This window comes from Eriocheir sinensis, unplaced genomic scaffold (assembly GCF_024679095.1).
Source record: "Eriocheir sinensis breed Jianghai 21 unplaced genomic scaffold, ASM2467909v1 Scaffold446, whole genome shotgun sequence".
Classification (NCBI taxonomy): Eukaryota; Metazoa; Arthropoda; class Malacostraca; order Decapoda; family Varunidae; genus Eriocheir; species Eriocheir sinensis.
The window spans coordinates 21,684-37,500 of record NW_026111772.1 but is presented as its reverse complement, the minus strand read 5'-3'; the positions used below and the strand labels follow the sequence as shown (position 1 = coordinate 37,500).

The window sequence follows — 15,817 nt, the reverse complement described above, 5'->3', positions numbered from 1 at the left end:
TTTTTTGTATTTCTTTGTATTTTTTTCTTTGTTTGTTCGTCGGTTAGCATCTTTTTGTCTGTATTTGTGTGTGTCTATTTGGCTTTATGTAGCAACTTTACCACATTGAAACACACACACACACACACACCTGCGGCTCATGAACTAAATCTTCAATAATACATGCATAGAGCTGACGTTCTTTGATGTATATATACAGAAGCGTGTTGAGCTACGTAGAATTTCTATCCCGCCACGCACACATTCACCGCACTCCAGGTGTATTTGTTTGTGTGTGTGTGTGTGTGTGTGTGTGTGTGTGTGTGTTTGCTTTCTCCCATTTTTTGTGTCCTCAGGTTTTTTGTGTTTTAATTTCTCCCTTTTTTTGTTCCCTCATTTCAATTTCTCCCTTGACTCGTGTTCTTTATGCAATGTGAAAGAAAAAGAGCAAAGAAAAGGTGGGAGTAAAAATAAGAGTAAAAAAGCAAAAGAAGTAAAAATAAAAGTAAAGAGTAAAAGAGGAATAAAAAAAAGTAAACAAATGAGTAGGAGTAAAAACAGAAGTAAAAGAAGCGTAAGAAAATTAAAAAGTAAGAGTAAAAACAGAGTAAGTATAACAAAGAATAGAAAAAAAAAAAGAGTAGGAATAAAATGAGTAAAAAAGAGTTAAGAGTAAAAACAGGAGTAAAAAAAAAAAAAAGGAGTAAAATCAAAAGTAAAAAAAAAAAAAAAAAAGAGTACACAAGAGTAAAAGAGTAAAAATAACAGTAAAAGTAAAAGAGATCAAACAAACTTCAAGACAAGATCAGGAGTGTGATTGATCGCTATATTTTTTTTTCTGCTTTCTTCGATTTTTTTTTTTTTTTTTTTTTTTTTTTGTTTTGTTTCCTCTCACTTTTTGTTTCCTCCCATTTTTTGTTTCCTCAGATTTTTATTTTCTCCCAATTTTGTTTCCTCCCATTTTTGTTTTCTCCATTTTTGTTTCCTCCCATTATTGTTTCTCCCATTTTTGTTTTCTCCATTTTTGTTTCCTCCCATTTTTGTTTTCTCCATTTTTGTTTTCACCATTTTTGTTTCCTCCCATTTTTGTTTTCTCCATTTTTGTTTTCTCCATTTTTGTTTCCTCACATTTTTGTTTTCTCCCATTTTTGTTTCCTCCCATTTTTGTTTTCTCCATTTTTGTTTTCACCATTTTTGTTTCCTCCCATTTTTGTTTTCTCCATTTTTGTTTTCTCCATTTTTGTTTCCTCACATTTTTGTTTTCTCACATTTTTGTTTTCTCACATTTTTGTTTTCTCACATTTTTGTTTTCTCACATTTTTGTTTTCTCCCATTTTTGTTTCCTCCCATTTTTGTTTTCTCACATTTTTGTTTTCTCACATTTTTGTTTTCTCACATTTTTGTTTTCTCCCATTTTTGTTTCCTCCCATTTTTGTTTCTCCCATTTTTGTTTTCTCATTTTTGTTTCCTCCCATTTTTGTTTCCTCCCATTTTTGTTTTCTCACATTTTTGTTTCCTCCCATTTTTGTTTTCTCACATTTTTGTTTCCTCCCGTTTTTGTTTTCTAACATTTTTATTTTCTCACATTTTTGTTTTCTCACATTTTTGTTTTCTCACATTTTTGTTTTCTCACATTTTTGTTTTCTAACATTTTTGTTTTCTCACATTTTTGTTTTCTCACATTTTTGTTTTCTCACATTTTTGTTTTCTCACATTTTTGTTTTCTCAATTTTTGTTTCCTCCCATTTTTGTTTTCTCACATTTTTGTTTCCTCCCATTTTTGTTTTCTCACATTTTTGTTTTCTCTTTTTTTTTTCCTCCCATTTTTGTTTTCTCACATTTTTGTTTCCTCCCATTTTTGTTTTCTCACATTTTTGTTTTCTCCATTTTTGTTTTCTCACATTTTTGTTTCCTCATATTTTTGTTTCCTCCCATTTTTGTTTTCTACATTTTTGTTTCCTCCCATTTTTGTTTCCTCCCATTTTCGTTTTCTCCATTTTTGTTTCCTCCCATTTTTGTTTTCACACATTTTTGTTTCCTCCCATTTTTGTTTTCTCACATTTTTGTTTTCTCACATTTTTGTTTCCTCCCATTTTTGTTTCCTCCCATTTTTATTTTCTCACATTTTTGTTTTCTCCATTTTTGTTTCCTCCCATTTTTGTTTCCTCCCATTTTTGGTTTCTCCATTTTTGTTTCCTCCCATTTTTGTTTTCTCACATTTTTGTTTCCTCCCATTTTTGTTTTCTCACATTTTTGTTTCCTCCCATTTTTGTTTCCTCCCATTTTTGTTTTCTCCATTTTTGTTTCCTCCCATTTTTGTTTTCTCCATTTTTGTTTCCTCCCATTTTTGTTTTCTCACATTTTTGTTTCCTCCCATTTTTGTTTCCTCCTATTTTTGTTTTCTCCATTTTTGTTTCCTCCCATTTTTGTTTTCTCATATTTTTGTTTCCTCCCATTTTTGTTTCCTCCCATTTTTGTTTTCTCCCATTTTTCTTTTCTCCATTTTTGTTTCCTCCCATTTTTGTTTTCTCCCATTTTTATTTTCTCCATTTTTGTTTCCTCCCATTTTTGTTTTCTCCCATTTTTCTTTTCTCCATTTTTGTTTCCTCCCATTTTTGTTTTCTCCCATTTTTCTTTTCTCCATTTTTGTTTCCTCCCATTTTTGTTTTCTCCATTTTTGTTTCCTCCCATTTTTGTTTTCTCCCATTTTTGTTTTCTCACATTTTTGTTTCCTCCCATTTTTGTTTCCTCCCATTTTTATTTTCTCCCATTTTTGTTTTCTCACATTTTTGTTTCCTCCCATTTTTGTTTCCTCCCATTTTTATTTCCTCCCATTTTTGTTTTCTCCCATTTTTGTTTTCTCACATTTTTGTTTCCTCCCATTTTTGTTTCCTCCATTTTTGTTTCCTCCCATTTTTTCTCTCCCAATTTTGTTTTCTCCCATTTTTGTTTTCTCACATTTTTGTTTTCTCACATTTTTGTTTTCTCCCATTTTTGTTTTCTCACATTTTTGTTTTCTCCCATTTCTGTTTTCTCACATTTTTGTTTCCTCCCATTTTTGTTTTCTCCCATTTTTTTCTCCCATTTTTGTTTTCTCCATTTTTGTTTCCTCCCATTTTTGTTTCCTCACATTTTTGTTTTCTCCATTTTTGTTTCCTCCCATTTTTGTTTCCTCCCATTTTTGTTTTCTCCCATTTTTGTTTTCTCCATTTTTGTTTCCTCCCATTTTTGTTTCCTCCCATTTTCGTTTTCTCCATTTTTGTTTCCTCCCATTTTTGTTTTCTCCATTTTTGTTTTCTCCCATTTTTGTTTTCTCCATTTTTGTGTCCTCCCATTTTTATTTCCTCCCATTTTTGTTTTCTCCATTTTTGTTTCCTCCCATTTTTGTTTCCTCTCATTTTTGTTGTCTCCATTTTTGTTTCCTCCCATATTTGTTTCCTCCCATTTTTGTTTTCTCCATTTTTGTTTCCTAACATTTTTGTTTTCTCCCATTTTTGTTTTCTCACATTTTTGTTTCCTCCCATTTTTGTTTCCTCCCATTTTTGTTTCCTCCCATTTTTGTTTTCTCCATTTTTGTTTCCTCCCATTTTTGTTTCCTCCCATTTTTGTTTTCTCCATTTTTGTTTCCTCCAATATTTGTTTCCTCCCATTTTTGTTTTCTCCCATTTTTGTTTCCTCCCATTTTTATTTCCTCCCATTTTTGTTTCCTCCCATTTTTTGTTTCCTCCCATTTTTGTTTCCTCCCATTTTTTGTTTCCTCCCATTTTTTGTTTCCTCCCATTTTTGTTTTCTCCCATTTTTGTTTCCTCCCATTTTTTGTTTCCTCCCATTTTTTTTTTACTTCCATTTTTTTTCTCCCATTTTTCCTTCCTCCCATTTTTTGTCTCCTCTCATTTTTTCCTCCCATTTTTGTTTTCTCCCATTTTTGTTTCCTCCCATTTTTCTCCCATTTTTGTTTTCTCCCATTTTTTGTTTCCTCCCATTTTTGTTTTCTCCATTTTTGTTTCCTCCCATTTTTGTTTTCTTCCATTTTTGTTTTCTCCATTTTTGTTTCCTCCCATTTTTGTTTTCTCCCATTTTTGTTTTCTCCCATTTTTGTTTTCTCCATTTTTGTTTCCTCCCATTTTTGTTTCCTCCCATTTTTGTTTCCTCCCATTTTTGTTTTCTCCCATTTTTGTTTTCTCCATTTTTGTTTCCTCCCATTTTTGTTTCCTCCCATTTTTGTTTCCTCCCATTTTTGTTTTCTCCATTTTTGTTTCCTCCCATTTTTGTTTTTTCAATTTTTGTTTCCTCCCATTTTTGTTTTCTCCATTTTTTTTCCTCCCATTTTTGTTTCCTCCCATTTTTGTTTTCTCCATTTTTGTTTCCTCCATTTTTGTTTCCTCCCACTTTTGTTTTCTCCATTTTTGTTTCCTAACATTTTTGTTTTCTCCATTTTTGTTTCCTCCCATTTTTGTTTCCTCCCATTTTTGTTTTCTCCCATTTATGTTTTCTCACATTTTTGTTTCCTCCCATTTTTGTTTCCTCCCATTTTTGTTTTCTCCCATTTTTGTTTTCTCCCATTTTTGTTTTCTCACATTTTTGTTTCCTCCCATTTTTGTTTTCTCCCATTTTTGTTTTCTCCCATTTTTGTTTTCTCACATTTTTGTTTCCATCCATTTTTGTTTCCTCCCATTTTTGTTTCCTTCCATTTTTGTTTCCTTCCATTTTTATTTTCTCACATTTTTGTTTCCTTCCATTTTTGTTTTCTCACATTTTTGTTTCCTTCCATTTTTGTTTCCTCCCATTTTTGTTTTCTCCCATTTTTGTTTCCTCCCATTTTTGTTTTCTCACATTTTTGTTTCCTTCCATTTTTGTTTCCTCCCATTTTTTGTTCCCTCCCATTTTTGTTTTCTTCCATTTTTGTTTCCTCCCAATTTTTGTTTCCTACCATTTTTTGTTTCCTCCCATTTTTATTTTCTCCCATTTTTGTTTCCTCACATTTTTGTTTCCTCCCATTTTTGTTTTTTCAATTTTTGTTTCCTCCCATTTTTGTTTTCTCCATTTTTTTTCCTCCCATTTTTGTTTCCTCCCATTTTTGTTTTCTCCATTTTTGTTTCCTCCATTTTTGTTTCCTCCCACTTTTGTTTTCTCCATTTTTGTTTCCTAACATTTTTGTTTTCTCCATTTTTGTTTCCTCCCATTTTTGTTTCCTCCCATTTTTGTTTTCTCCCATTTTTGTTTTCTCACATTTTTGTTTCCTCCCATTTTTGTTTCCTGCCATTTTTGTTTTCTCCCATTTTTGTTTTCTCACATTTTTGTTTTCTCACATTTTTGTTTCCTCCCATTTTTGTTTTCTCCCATTTTTGTTTTCTCCCATTTTTGTTTTCTCACATTTTTGTTTCCATCCATTTTTGTTTCCTCCCATTTTTGTTTCCTTCCATTTTTGTTTCCTTCCATTTTTATTTTCTCACATTTTTGTTTCCTTCCATTTTTGTTTTCTCACATTTTTGTTTCCTTCCATTTTTGTTTCCTCCCATTTTTGTTTTCTCCCACTTTTGTTTCCTCCCATTTTTGTTTTCTCACATTTTTGTTTCCTTCCATTTTTGTTTCCTCCCAGTTTTTGTTCCCTTCAATTTTTGTTTTTCCATTTTGTTTCCTCCCAATTTTTGTTTCCTACCATTTTTTGTTTCCTCCCATTTTTATTTTCTCCCATTTTTGTTTCCTCACATTTTTGTTTCCTCCCATTTTATGTTTCCTCCCATTTTTGTTTCCTCCCATTTTTTGTTTCCTCCCCTTTTTTTCTTTCCTCCCATTTTTGTTTTCTACCATTTTTGTTTCCTCCCATTTTTTTGTTTCCTCCCATTTTTTTCCTCCCATCTTTGTTTTCTCCCATTTTTGTTTCCTCTCTTTTTTGTTTCCTCCCATTTTTTGTTTCCTCCTATTTTTGTTTTCTCACATTTTTGTTTCCTCCCAATTTTGTTTTCTCCCATTTTTTTGTTTACTCCAATTTAGTTTCCTTCCCTTTTTTTTTTTCTTCAATTTAAATTTCTCCCATTTTTTGGTTCCCTCCCATTTTACGTTCACCAGTTTTAATTTCTCTCATTTTTTATTTCCTCCCTTTTTTCTTTCCTTCTTTTTTTCTTTCCTCTCATTTTTTCTCCCATTTTCGTCACCCATTCTTCTCTTTTTTTAATTTTTTCTTCAATTTTATTCATTTTTCGTTTTTGTTGATTTACATTTTGTTTTGTTTTTTCATTTCTTTCATTTTATTTATTTTTTTCTCCCATTTTCTTCATTTTTTGTTTGTTTTCTCCCATTTTCTTTTCTTTTTCTGCCATATTCCCCTTTTTTTTTGTTTCTCTCATTTCTTCATTTTCTGTTTTTACTATTTCCATTTTCTTCATTTCTTTGTTTTTGTTTCCCCCTTTTCTTCATTTTTTATTTTTGTTTCACCCATTAATTCATCTTTTCTTATTTTTGCTAGTCCAAAATTTTTATTTCTTTGTTTTTGTTTCTATTATTTTATTTTATTTTTGTTTTAGTTTCCCACATTTTCTTCATTATTTTGATTTTCTTCTCACCTATTTCCTTCATTTTTTTTTTTTTTGCTATTCCCATTTTCTTCACTTTTTGTTTCTCCCCTTTTCTTCATTTTTTTGTTTAACCCATTTCTTCATTTTTTCTTGTTTTTGCTATTCTCATTTTCTTTATTTCTTTGTTTCTCCCATTTTCATATTTTTTGGTATTATCTCCCATTTTCCTCATAACTGTCTTTGTTTCACCCATTTTCTTTATTTCTTTGTTTTTGATTTTCTCATTTTCTTCATTGTAATTGTTTTTTCCCATTTTTTTCATTTCTTTGGTTTTGTTTCTTCCATTTTCTTCATTGTAATTCTGTTTTTTCCCATTTTCTTCATTTGTTTGTTTTTGTTTCTCCCATTTTCTTCATTGTAATTGTGTTTTTTTCCCATTTTCTTCATTTCTTTCTTTATGTTTCTTCCATTTTCATTCTTTTGATATTGTTTCTCCCATTTTCGTCATTTTTCTTTTTTTTTGGCTGTTTCGCCCATTTTCTTAATTATATTTTTTTTGTTTTCTCTCATTTTCTTCATTATATTTGTTTTTGTTCTCTATCATTTTCTTCATTATTTTTTTTTTATTCCTCTCATTTTCTGCATTATATTTGTTTTTGTTTTCTTATTTTCTTCATTATATTTGGTTTTTGTTTTCTCTCATTTTTTTCATAATATTTTTTGTTTTCTCTCATTTTCTTCGTTTTATTTGTTTTTGTTTTCTCTCATTTTCATTATATTTGTTTTTGTATTCTCTCATTTTCTTCATTATATTTGTTTTTGTTTACTGTCATTTTTTTCATTATATGTTTTTGTTTTCTCTCATTTTCTTCATTAAATATGTTTTTGTTTTCTCATTTTCTTCATTATATGTTTTTGTTTTCTCATTTTCTTCATTATATTTGTTTTTGTTTTCTCATTTTCTTCATTATATTTGTTTTTGTTTTCGCCCATTTTCTTCATCATATTTGTTTTTGTTTTCTCATTTTCTTCATTATATTTGTTTTTGTTTTCGCCCATTTTCTTCATCATATTTGTTTTTGTTTTCTCATTTTCTTCATTATATTTGTTTTTGTTTTCTCTCATTTTCTTCATTATATTTGTTTTTGTTTTCTCATTTTCATTATATTTGTTTTTGTTTTCTCATTTTCTTCATTATATTTGTTTTTGTTTTCTCATTTTCTTCATTATATTTTTGTTTTCGCCCATTTTCTTCATTATATTTGTTTTTCTTTTCTCATTTTCTTCATTATATTTGTTTTTGTTTTCTCTCATTTTTTTCATTATATTTGTTTTTGTTTTCTCTCATTTTCTTCATCATATTTGTTTTTGTTTTCTCTCATTTCCTGCATTATATTTGTTTTTATTTTCTCTCATTTTTTTCATTATATTTGTTTTTGTTATCTCTCATTTTCTTCATTATATTTGTTTTTGTTTTCTCTCATTTTCTTCATTATATTTTTTTGTTGTTTTCACTCATTTTCTGCATTATATTTGTTTTTGTATTCTCCGATTTTCTTAATTTTTGTTTTTTCTCCCGTTTTCTTATTTTTTTGTGTTGTTGTATCTCATATCTCTTTTTTTTTTTTTTTGCTTTTGTTTTTACCATATTTTTATTCCTATTTATTTTGTTTCATATTCCTCAATTTTTGTTTTTCTTTCTCCCATTTTCTTTCGTGATGCTCTGTTCGTCATTCCGTTTTCTATGGCATTATTTAGGCGTGAGTAAGAATAAAGATTTACATAGATTTACATAAAAAATCAAATCACACAGACCCCATGGTCCAGACTATAGCTGATCTGTCCTTAAACCTAAGTGATTCTACATTAATCAGATCGCTCCAAATTTTTGCATTTCTACTCTAATTAATATAAAGTTGAAGGAAGTGTCGGTCGAGCTTGTTTTTAATTAAAGGAGTCAATCGTGTTACACTGCACCACTGAAGGTGGGAGCTTATTCCATTCTCACACTACAACGTTGGTGAAGAAAAATTTGGTGCAGTCTGAATTTACTTGTCTACATTTAAGTTTTGTGCCATTATTCCTCGTTCACAAGGTGTCACCGGTCATAAACAATTTTGATTTGTCTACATTCGTCAATCCACAAAGTATTTTAATACATTTGATCAGTTTTCCTCGGAGGCGACGTTTCTCAAGAGAGAACATGTTTAGGGTGGAAAGATTCTCGTCGTAGGGTTTGTTGCGCAAGGAAGGGATAATTTTTGTTGCCCGAAGTTGAACACCTAATTTAGCGATATCCTTTGCAACGAGACCAAAACTGAACCGCATATTCCAAGTGGGGTCTGACTAAACTATTGTAGAGCGGAAGTATTACTTCTTTATTTTTTAATAAAAAGTTTATTTTAATGAAGCTCAACATTTTGTTCGCTTTATTTGCTGAATCGATGCATTGCTGTGAGAATTTGAAGTTCGACGCGATTTTTGACACCCTTGACGCATTGAACGCTTTTGAGTTTGACGCCCCGCATAATCGAACTTCTTATTTCTTGTTCCAACATGAAGGATCTGGCACTTGTCTACGTTTAAGGACATCTCCCGTCTATCAGACCAAGCTGAAATTTTGTACAAATCCTCTTGGAGGCTTTGTCTGTCTTCGTCAGTGAGAACCGAGTTACAAATCTTTGTGTCGTCTGCAAATTTACTCTGAGTTAAATACGTCGATCACCACTCTTTGTTGTCTGTTGCTCAACCAATTCGCCATCCATTGGTGTACTTGACCGTCAATACCTAGTTGCTTTAATTTATAAAGTAATTTATAATGTGGAGCTTTATCAAACGCTTTCTGGAAATCAAGATAGACTACGTGCAGTGATCTGGTTACGTCATAAACTGAGAAGAGGTCGTTATAAAAGGTTAATAGGTTTGATAGGCAGGATCTTTTGTTACGGAAGTCATGTAGTGAATCCTTAATTAATGAGTGGCTTTCAAGGTAACTCAAAATTTTGTCTCTAATTTTGCTCTCGAGTAGCATACCTACAACTAAAGTTAGACTAATGGGCCTGTAATTACCCGGTATTTTTTTGTCTCCTTTCTTAAAAATCGGTGTTACGTTAGCTTTTTTCCAAACCGAAGGGACGATGCCTAGTCGCAAGGACATATTGAAAACGGTTGTGAGAGAGGAGAGTATTTCGCACTTTGTGTCTTTAAGCAGTATAAGATACACTTTGTCAGGTCCGGAACTTTTATTTGTTTTAAGGGATTGGAAAGCTTTTAGGACTTCATCGGTAGTTATTACAAAGTTAGGCAATGCATGCTCGAGATTTACGTTAGTACTCTTGTTGTCGCTGGTGTTGGTGGTATTGGTGGGAAGACTGGTAGTATTAAACACCGAGGAAAAGTAGTTGTTTAATAGATTCGCAACGAGTTGGCTGTCAGTCACTAGTTCACCGTCACTGTTTGTTAAAGGTCCAATTCCACTTCTCATCGCCTTCCTGTTTTTTATATGACTGAAGAAGGATCTAAGATTATTTTTACAATTGGCTGCAATGTTTTCTTCATATCTACGCTTTGCCTGACAAACTAATCTTTATACTCGCCGCCTGACTTCATGATAAAGTCTAATGTTTTCGGGCGTGCTTTGCTCTTTCATTAGCCTGTAAGACAATTTTCTCTCCTCAACCGAATGTTTAATTTCGCTATTATACAAAGGTGGACTTTTATTAGTGTTACTTCGCTTCTCGCACAATGGGACAAATAAATGTGTTCTGCTGAGTGAGTAAATGATTTTTAAAGTTTAGCCAGGCTTCCTTTACGTTGCCATCATCTGATAGATGTATTTCTGTTAGTTTTTGTCGGATTTCTACGAAATTTGCTCTTTTGAAATTGGGCACCTTTACTTTATTTTCAGTCACTGTTGTTTGAGCTCTAATGTCGACGCGCACTAATTTATGATCGCAAAAACCGAGGTGTTCTCCTACCGTGACATTACTGACTAGGTTATCCTGAGTCGCTATAACAAGGCCTAGCGTGTTATTTTGTCGAGTTGGTTCCGAAACCATTTGGCTAATTAAACTGATACCTATACCTCGTCTGCAAGATATTGTTAATGGAAAGGCAACAGTTCTCTCTCTCTCTCTCTCTCTCTCTCTCTCTCTCTCTCTCTCTCTCTCTCTCTCTCTCTCTCTCTCTCTCTCTCTCTCTCTCTCTCTCTCTCTCTCTCTCTCTCTCTCTCTCTCTCTCTCTCCATGAAATTCCACTAAAGGACTATTTTTTGTTTATTTTATAGTATTCAATTCTCTTTTCATCTAGGTAATAGTTTTTGCGACAATATTCCGCTCTATAAATTCTCTCTCTCTCTCTCTCTCTCTCTCTCTCTCTCTCTCTCTCTCTCTCTCTCTCTCTCTCTCTCTCTCTCTCTCTCTCTCTCTCTCTCTCTCTCTCTCTCTCTCTCTCTCTCTCTCTCTCTCTCTCTCTCTCTCACACACACACACATGTATTTCTCGTTGTCCCTTCCTCTCTCCCTTCTCTGCCTCCTCATCACTTCTCAAGGTCCTCAACTTCAAAACTAACTTATAATTAACTTCTAATTTGTGCCGGTGTCATTTACTGGGCTGATGATGATGACGATGATTAATGAATACACACGTAACATATCTATCTATCTATTTATCTATCTGTGTCTATCGGTCTCTTCCTCTTCTTCTTCCTTCTTCTCGTCTTCTATTTCAATTTGTCTTTTTATATTTTCTTCCTTTATTTCTTTTTTCATTTTCCGTTCTGGATCATCTCTTCCTCATCCTAAACCTCCTGCTCCTGCTCCTCTTGTCCTTTTCTTTCTATTTATTTATTTTCTATCTATCTATCTACCTGTCTGTCAATGTATCTATCTATTCATCTATCTATCTATTCACCTATCTATCTATCTATCTATCTATCTATCTTTCCATCTATCTATCTCTCACGCTGCGGAACGCGAGACCAAAATTAGTTTCCATGAATACCAAGATATAAAATGCGGAATGAACAACGTCACGAATGGGATCACGAGGGGACGAAAGAGAATCCGAACCGAGCCGGGGAGAGCAAGGGAATCGAACCCTCTTCCGGCTATCCTAGGAGAGAGAAGGAGGAGGAGGAGGAGGAGGAGGAGGAGGAAACATGGAAACATGCACTAGCAGGCAGCAGAAAGCCTGTTGGCTCATTACTAGGCTGCCTGCTTTCAGTGATTTAATCAATCCGTTTGCCATAGGAGTGGCTTGCAGGGAAGGATTAAAGCACTTGTGCACCTACTCTTGGGTACGTTCAGGTCACTCCCGATGCAGCAAAGTGGCGATCAATGCGTTTCTTGAATGAGTTGATGCTCTCTGCGCTAACCACTTCTGCAGGGAGGCTGTTCCAGTGGCGAACCACTCTATTCGAGAAATAACTCCTGCCGATGTCGGTATTGCATCGCTCTGCTTGAATTATTTTTTCGTTGTTTCTTGTTCTCAAGTTAGTTTGTAGCGTGAAGAGCTTGGAGTGATCAACGTTGCTGAGCTTGTTCAGGTACTTAAAGACTTGTATCATGTCTCCCCGCAGTCGTCTCTTTTTCAACGTGAAGAGGTTGAGTCGCTCGAGTCGCTCTTCATAGGGCTTCGTCCTCAGTGATGGTATCATCTTCGTGGCGCGGCGCTGTACTCTCTCAAGTAATTCAATGTCTTTCCTGTAATTTGGAGACCAGAATTGCACGGCGTATTCCAGGTGGGGCCTTACCAGCGAATTATACAAGGATAACATAACTCCCGGCGTCTTGTATTCGAAGTTCCTCGATATGAACCCAAGCATTATATTGGCTTTCTTACAGGCGGACTTGCAGTGTTTTGTTTGTTTCAAGCCACTGCTGATGGTGACCCCGAGGTCTCTTTCCTCTTGCACAACATGTAGTGGTTCGCCACCCATGTGGTACGTGTGGTTGCTGTTTCTGGATCCGATATGCATTACTTTACATTTGGTAGTGTTGAAGGACATCTGCCATTTTTCCGACCACCGAGTGATCAGGTCCAGGTCTCTCTGGATAATTTCGCAGTCTGTCGTCGTGAGGGCCTTCCCACCCACCCTTGCGTCGTCGGCAAATTTTGAAAGATTGGATTTTAATCCTAGTTCTAGGTCGTTGATATATATGATGAAGAGTATGGGTCCCAACACCTGACTCCACTTGTAACCGGGAGCCATTCGGAGGCCTGTCCGTTGAGTACAACCCGTTGTTTTCTTTCAGTGAGCCAGTCTTTGATCCACGCTGTCAGATTGTCGCCTAACCCCGCCGACTTGAGTTTCTTGAGGAGACTTTCGTGTGGCACTTTGTCAAAGGCTTTTTGAAAGTCTAGATATATAACATCGCTGGGGATATGATTATCCCAGTTTTCATAGATACCTTGGAAGAAGTCCAGTAAATCGGTTAAGCATGAGTGCTTATTCCTGAAACCGTGCTGAGCATAGGAAATGATGTTGTTGTCTTCAAGGAACCTAACGAGTTTGTCTCTGATGATCTTCTCGAGGATTTTTCCCGCCACTGAGGTCAAGCTGATTGGTCTGTAGTTTAGGGCCACGCTTTTGTCTCCCTTTTTGTTAATCGGTGTTACGTTCGCTTGTTTCCAGTCTTTCGGGACTTTGTTTTGTTGTAGGGACAGATTGTAGATGGCGGTGAGTGGCTTGAGGATTTGCTGCTTGAGTTCCTTGAGCAGCCTGGGTGACAAGTCGTCGGGTCCGGTGGACTTGTTTATCTCGAGTTTGTCTAGGTACTTTTTCACATCCCGTTCGTAGATGGTGCCAAGTTCTAGGGGAGTAATTCCCATCGGTGGAGTAGGGCTCTCGGGTACGGACTGGGTGTTCTCGACCGTGAACACAGACGCGAAGTTTCTGTTTAAGATTTCGACCATTTGTCTGCTGTCCTATGTTAGTACGTCACTTTCGTCTATTAGGGGACCGATATTGCTTTTTGTCTTCTTTTTGGTTCTTATATACGTGATGAACTTTTTCGGGTTGGCCTTGGCTTCGCGCGCAATCTGCTTTTCATAGTCGCTTTGACGCTGGCGAATGAGAGTCCTGCAAGCTCTGAGGCTTTGATGGTACTGTTCGCGAGCCTCATCAGTGCTGTTTTCCTTTAGCAAGTTGTATTTTCTCTTTATATTAATCGCCTGTCGAACTTGGGCAGTCATCCATGGTGGGCTTGTGGCATTATTTGTTCTCCTAGTCGTTATGGAAAGAGTTGTTTTCTCTACCTCTAGGAGTTTGTTCTTGAAACCGTTCCACGCGCCGTCCACAGGAGTGAGGTTCATGGGTTCCCAAGTTGTCTGGGTTAGCAGCTCACGAGCGAGATTAAAATTGGCTCCTTTGTAGTCTGAAATCCTGGACGTGTTTTCGGTGAGTTCATGGTCTGTTCTGATCTTTAGGCGAATTAGGTGATGGTCGCAACCACTTAGTTTTTCGCCGACCTGACATTCACGTGAGAGATCTGAATCACTCACCAGTACTAGGTCTAGTAAGTTATTTTCCCTTGTCGGTTGGGTAACAATTTGAGTTAGAAAAGTGTCCTCTAACATTTTGAGCAAACTGTTACCCTCCCGATCTCCAATCGTCGTGGTCCAGTCAATGTTGGAACAGTTGAAATCCCCGATAATGACTGACTGTTTGTTTTGTGTTATGGTGTGAATTTCCTCGTATAGCGATTCGTCGTCCGCTGCTTGTTGCTTTGGAGGTCTGTAAACGGTTCCAATCGTTATTTTGTTGTGCTTGCTAGTCTCCAGTTCAACATATAGTGTCATATTTCTCTGAGTCTTCTTTGGATAGTTTCACGGCAGGGTATTTGTTCTTGACGTAACATATAACACCTCCTCCGCGCGTTGGTGTATAGGATAGAAATGTCCTTCTTGCCTTCAACGCTTCGAGGCACAGTAGTCTGGTGTCTGCGTGGGCTTTCTGTTGGGGGCCTTGGTGTGTGATGGGCGGGATCAACTGGTTGGTTGTTTACGATACTTTGGTGCCCCTCTCGCGCTCGGAGTTTTTTGAGTACAAAAGTACCTCCTCGTTCAGCAATCTACCAAGCCGTGCTGAGCCAATCGCATTGAGGTGAAGATCGTCAGGACGGAAAAGATCGGGGATATCATAGAAATGATCCCACATACTTGCGAACGAGACTTCCTCGTCCTGACAGAGGTGCTTCAATCTATTGTTGATGTTCGACGCCTTTCTGTGGAAGCCTGTGAAGGCGTTGATTCTCGGAAGAATCCCGGAGACAATGATGTGGCGTGACTTTTCCTTGTAGCGGCGGATTATTCGTCGGTAGTCAGCTAAAATTTCCTCCGTGCGCATTGTTTGAACGTTGTTCGTGCCAGCGTGCAAAACAAAGAGTGTGTCCTGTTCCGTGCGGTCTGAGACGAAGTCTGCCGCTTCTTCTATATCAAGTAGTTTTGCACCAGGAATACAGTAGCGTCTCCTGTTCTTGATACTTCGTCCACAGAAATCAGTCAGTTGTTCTCTAACAATGCTGTCACCCTCCAGTTTTATGTTAACCTTGGTGTTGACCCTTGATCCAGGGAAGTGTGATCCGTCTTCACAGGAGATGGCTGGGAGTGTGGTCTTGCGTCTTCGTCTGCAAACTAAGGAGGAGAAGGAGGAGGAGGAGGAGGAAACATGGAAACATAGACTAGCAGGCAGCAGAAAGCCTGTTGACTCATTACTAGGCTGCCTGCTTTCAGTGATTTAATCAATCCGTTTGCCATAAGAGTGCCTTGCAGGGAAGGATTAAAGCACTTGTGTACCTACTCTTGGGAACGTTCAGTTCACTCCCGATGCAGCAGTGGCGATCAATGCGTTTCTTGAAGGAGTTGATGGTCTCGGAGCTAACCACTTCTGCAGGAAGGCTGTTCCAGTGGCGAACAACTTTATTCGAGAAATAACTCCTGCCGATGTCGGTACTGCATCGCTTTGCTTGAATTGTTTTTCCGTTGTTTCTTGTTCTCAGGTTGGTTTGTAGCGTGAAGAGTTCGGAGTGATCAACGTTGCTGAGCTTGTTCAGGTACTTAAAGACTTGTATCATGTCTCCCCGCAGGCGTCTCTTTTCCAACGCGAAGAAGTTGAGTCGCTCGAGTCGCTCTACATAGGGCTTCGTCCTCAGTGATGGTATCATCTTCGTGGCGCGGCGCTGTACTCTCTCAAGTAATTCAATGACTTTCCTGGGAGGAGGTGGAGGAGGAGGAGGAGGAGGTGGGGGAGGAGGTGGAGGAGGGGGAGGAGGGGGAGGAGGAGGAGGAGGAGGAGGAGGAGGAGGAGGAGGAGGAGGAGGAGGA

At 36.3% G+C, this 15,817-nt stretch overlaps 1 protein-coding gene across 1 annotated transcript in view; it reads right to left on the bottom strand.

The window, feature by feature from the left end:
• The window catches only part of LOC126992331 (G-protein coupled receptor GRL101-like), a 170,712-nt gene that overhangs the window by 141,209 nt on the left and 13,686 nt on the right, over positions 1–15,817 (bottom strand). The window lies entirely within an intron of this gene.